Source organism: Mytilus edulis, chromosome 7 (assembly GCF_963676685.1).
Source record: "Mytilus edulis chromosome 7, xbMytEdul2.2, whole genome shotgun sequence".
Taxonomy (NCBI): Eukaryota; Metazoa; Mollusca; class Bivalvia; order Mytilida; family Mytilidae; genus Mytilus; species Mytilus edulis.
This window is the reverse complement of record NC_092350.1, coordinates 24,219,916-24,225,915: the sequence shown is the minus strand read 5'-3', so window position 1 is coordinate 24,225,915 and position 6,000 is coordinate 24,219,916.

Below are 6,000 nucleotides of genomic sequence, written 5' to 3'. Positions count from 1 at the left end.
TCATTTCTCTTTTTGAGATACAAGCTAATCTGTCTAGAGATTCATTATTCAAATGGATCAAATCGCCCGATACAATTATTTTCCTATAATCCTTTATTTTAGTAACATTCGGGTAAAGTTTGGGAACATTTGTTAGTTAATCTAAAACGGGAAAGAATTGTTTTAATCTTTACGACAACCGACGGGTGAGCTAAGAGGAAAAACGTGGAGTATATACATGATATTCGTTCATTAATGCGTTATTTGGGTGACGAGAAAGAGCAGCTGGAAACGACACTGCACAAGTTACATTGTTACCATGCTCTTCTTCTTTATTTTTTTACTCCACTGTTTAGAGTACCACTACTTTTGTAGTGTAGCACGGATAAGCAACTGTTACTGTAAGCAACTGTGTGCATGTGCAGGAATAATTTACAGTGAATATCATCGGTTCACAAACCAGAATAATTTCGCCTATAATCAACTGTTCAAGATACAGGTATAAAGGATATCAACACTGCCTGGCGTACCCAACACCAAGTTAAAACTTAACCGCAGTTGGTCTCATCCAATACTAGCTAAGGATGCTATCCCAGCTAGTAGCTTCATAGTTATTTAAAATCTAATTCACTATTATACACGTGCGAGGAACTGTTGCATCATCATACTATATACAATTGTACTCCATTTATGGCACACATGTTATTACGAAAATAATGCACTAATATATGTATAGTACTGTAAAAGTTTATGCACTGTGTCATATACTAAAATCTAAAAACAATTCATGAGCCACCAAAATATCAATGTTACTGTGACAATTGGTTACTCAGCATCCTATTGTTCATTCTAAATTAATATGCACATCTTATTTGGTACGTCTCTTAAAGGGACACTAGCTACTAGATATATAAAAAATCTAAAGTATGAATTTTTTTTTGTTCAATCTTTAATGAATGTGAAATAGTGAAATAATCATTTGCTTTTGTCAGCTAAAATGGTTCAATTTGTCAAATTAAGCTCATAAACATTGATAATGAATTATGCACTTGCAAGTGAATAATTCGACCTCTTATATCCGTATTCATGTGAACTCCAATTTAACCACGTAGAAACAGATAGAATAACGCATGCTTTGTCTGTGCACGTTTTTTTTAATGAAAATAATGTCAACATTAAAAGTGAAACAAAGGTAAATAATTTGAATGACTGATTCGATCCACAAAAATCATTCTGACTTATAAAGGTAAAAACGACGTTATACATAATTTTTTAATCTATAATTACAAAATTTAACAGACCTTTTAAAATCCAATTGCACGAGTTGCTTAATCTATTTATATCTATGGTTATGTTTACATCGCTTATAATTGCAGTAGCTTGAAAACGAGGTCGAAGCAAGAAGACGACATCTTGAAACTGAGAAGAAAATTTTGTGATATAAGTAGAAACAAAGCAATTGTGACAACACACATTATTTAAAAACATATAAATTAATTGAAATACTATGGATTCATTAATATTCGTGGGATACCAATTTTCGTGGAATTCGTGGGTTAATGTTAACCACGAATTAAGATATTCAACGAAATAGAAATTTTCTATACGTTGATATGCAGACATTTGAAAAACCACGAAATTAAATATTCACGAAAGCATTATTTTTCCACAATCCACGAAAATTGGTACCCACGAAAATAAATGAATCCACAGTACATCTTATGATATAAATATTTCCATAAATTACCATAAATTTCTGTAAATAACCGATTTTTCGGATATCCATTGTTACGGGCCGGTAGAACTACCGGGTTAATATCTGTCAAGGTAACATTTTTACTTAAGGGCAAACTCTTTTCCCCTATATTGTTTCTTAAATTTTATTGTAAAAATATAACTAAATACTGTATAACTAATTATTCTCTAGTAAATTCAATTAAAATTTAAATTTGAGTAAAGTCTGGCAGAGAACGCTGTCCCCCCTCCCCTTCCCCTTCCCCAGAAGTGAAGATAACTGGTATGTCAACAACAAAACTCAATAAATACTTACGTCAGCCAACCACTCTAATAACTGGAAAGAAGAAACTAACACCTGTACTCTTTTCAGACAGTAAAGGCAACTACCTTGAAAAGCAAATCAAACCAGGCATTGACCACCACATTAAATTTTGGTGTGCAAAGTCCAGAACAACATCTAAAGGACTTCACTGGCTACAGCAAAATTTAGCCCATAAAATTGGCCACCTGGATAATATATCAATATATATATGGTTGGGTACATGCGATTTGACAGCATTCGATCCAAAGACAAGATACGTCACACTACATCCTAAACCTGAAGAAGCTGTCGAAACCGCCACTCAAAATTTTCGAAATATTGCAGAACTTCTACGTCCATATGCCAACTGTAAATTAACCTTCATTGAAACTCCTCCATACTCAATTCAACAGTGGAATATTAAACAGAAACATCCTGATACCAACCAATTCATTAATCAAGACAGTGCCTTAAGCAGATACATCTACCAACTAAATCAAAACATTAGGACTATAAATCAGGAACTTGGAGTTGTATCACCTTCACTATCCGTTGACCTAAGCCACTGCCAAAGCAAAAACTCAAAAAATCGCCACAAAAGGCTAGCAGACAAGTACAACTTTACTCTATACAAGGACGGAGTACATCCAGATCCCCTCCTGGCTCAAGTTTGGATGCGTAAAATTGGCAAACTTATGCAAACCGACTGTTTCACCTAAATTTAAATAAAGAATACAACTCTAAAAACCAATATCAACAAGAACTTCAAAGCAATATCAACAAATACTTTAAACCAATACCAACAAGAACTTTAAAGCAATACCAACTATATTATTATTAACTTGCTGTTTCCATAACAACTTCAGGCCACGAGTAGACACAGAGTGCGTTTGATTAGTAATTTGCAGTCGACAGTGGGATTATCCACGACGTACCTTATTGCTGATCAATCGTAATCTAGTGCATTGGACCCATATATTCCAACCCGAAGAAACAAGGATATAACAAAACCATAGCTTAAAGAGTTAAAAAGTGCCATCCATTATACTGACATAATACCATATAAAAATAGTGAATACAAAACAGCTGGGAACCATAAATCAACAATCAAAAAGGAAATAATCTTGACTTAAACATTCTCTTTGTACGTATAGACTCTCCCATATTATATTTTGAATAAAGACGGCTGGTCAGTGAATTGCAGTCGATAGTGGGATTATCCACGACGTACCTTTTTGCTGATCAGTAGTAAGAGGTTTTTTCTCCAAGTCAGACAACAAATATAAAAATGGCGAGCAATTCTGAAATGCAAGTCGTAAGAAGGAAAGAGGATGCAAAAATACACAGAGAGATCATAAAGAATTATTCCCTTAATGTAGATAAAGCACTGCTAAAAAAGCTAGAAGCAACTCAGCGCTCCACAAGCATGGAATACAAGCAAACAAATGGAGGACTAGTCATTAAAGCAGATGCAGCAACATTTGAACTTCTGAAACATGCAACTGTTGCTTATTTCGAGGAATTGCCATGCAATATAGGCAAAGCCACTATCCAAAGAGAAACTGACTGTTCGAAAAATGCCACGGTGCAAATAACTATAAAGATGAAAGAAAAATGTGGCAAAACCTACACAGTCAACCTGTACCTTACTACCTGTACATTAATGGTAAATGGGAAAAATCCTGAAAATTTTGGCGACAGAGACATAAAGGAAATACATAAGCTTATAGAAAATGTGAATAATGGAGATAAGAACAAAACCATCACTAAATTAAATGAGATCATGAAAAGCAAACTTGAACAAGCTCTACAAGGAAAAAGAGTACAACCAAAATATGCAGATAAAGATGAAAAAGTCAGCATTCAATGTTTCAAATGTACCAAGAATTGTAGAACAAAAAGCACATTCTGTAACTCAGGCCGACATTGGGTACACTACAACTGCCAACGCCTCTCAACAAAGGAGATCGAATTGTTAGAAAAGGAAGAACTTGAAGACTACACATGTCGAATATGCCAAGATGTCAACCTGAAAATATTAGAAAAAGTATTGTCTCCAGTAAAAAAAGGTGCAAACAGTAAACCGTCTTACCATCACAATGACGTACCAGCAATCACCCAAGAAATAAGCAGTAGCCGTAATGATGACTCAACTGAAAAAAGTCCTGAAACATGCAATATATGTGACACAATCATAATGGAAGATAAATATGAAATCTGTGATATTTGTAATGATATAGCTCATCCTGAGTGCATGACAATCAGTGGTAACAGTCTCACATGCCACTCCTGCTGCAACACAATCGAAAGACTGGAACCAACTCAAGATGAAAATGAACAGATTGATACTAGCCAAACATTTATAAAGTCTTGTGAATTGCCTGAAAATGAAGAAAACAACCCAGAGCAATCCCAGGAGACGGCTACTATAAGAACAAATAGGCCTAAAAGGCAGGAATTACATAACAATCATGAAATAGCAAATAACAACCAACAATATGCACAAGAGAAAAAGACAAACCAGAGAAATGGGAAAAAAACAACACAAAGGACAAACCTTGATCCATTCCCAACTCATGAACAATCAACATCAGAGCGTATTGAGCAAGATGAGGTTGCAATTGTAAAACTAAGAGAGATCCGTGAGAGAGAACTTAAATTGCGAAAGGCAGAAGAACATCTGAAAATGAAAGAAAAAATATTCAAAGAAGAACAGTCTAAAATAGTGCTCCTGGAAACTCGTTGCCAGTACCTAGAATCCAAGAATTGTGAATTGGAATCATTAGTCAATACAATGAAACGTAGACACTAGTACTAATATCAGTAATCCGCAAGGTATGGGGCATTCAACACCATTAAATGAACAAATGCAAGGAAAAATTAACAACAGAATACTAGCCTTCCATGAAAAATTAACAAATCTCGTTATGGATCAGGTAGAAAATCAGCTACAGAAAGTAGCAGAGAGCCTTAACATCACTGATGAAAGACTAGACATACATCATGAAAATAGGGTCAATAACCCAAGCTATGAAAGTAATCAAGAAAATGGTAGAGCTGCAATGAATATAGCCTCAACAGTAAGCCCGAGCGTACCTACAAACCCTGAGGTCATCCAGAACCCTCTCAAAGTTTGCAACGGCGTAGCACAAGTAAATATGAATTACCCGCCAAGAATAGAGTCTACAAGCTTAAAACCAGGGTGCAATATAATGACATCAGGATATAATGTAAATGAAGGCCATAGAGAACAAGTCTTAGGCCCTGATGTTATCAACAACAACGATACTGTTCGGTACAACTTTCCGCCGCCTATGTATAATGCTCACCAGAATACAGGACAAATGACACCTATCATCATAACCCAGATGCCATTCGTACATAATACTGCCCCACAGGAAAGACCCACTATACCATCATTGCCGCAAAAATTAACTTCAATCAACAGGCCTCAGTACATACAACCGAATAATAGAAAACATGTTACGGTACAAGACCGGAGACGTAACGAGCAAAGCAGAAACAATAGTGCTAGAACCGATGTTTCTGACATAGAGTCAACTAATCTCAATCAACAAGTCTTAGTTGCCAACCCGTTAATTCCAAATCACCAACAGCATTTTTTAGGCCAACAAAGCCTCCAATGGCAGATCAGGTAGCACAATCAACAGAAGCCTCAAATACTACACTGCAAATAGTATCATTCAACTGTAAAAGTATTAAATCATGCAGTGCAACGGTTAGGGATCTGATTAGACAAAATGACTTTGTACTTATTCAAGAACATTGGCTATTTGAAGGACAATTAAATCTGATAGGAGAAATCAATGCAAATGTGAACTATGCCGCTAAAGGTGTGGATAAGTATGATCCACTCCCACCGATATATTTGCCAAGAGGTTATGGAGGAGTAGCTATAATATGGAAAATGAATTTGGATAGTATAATTAAAACATTAGATGACGGAAGAGAGCGTATACAAT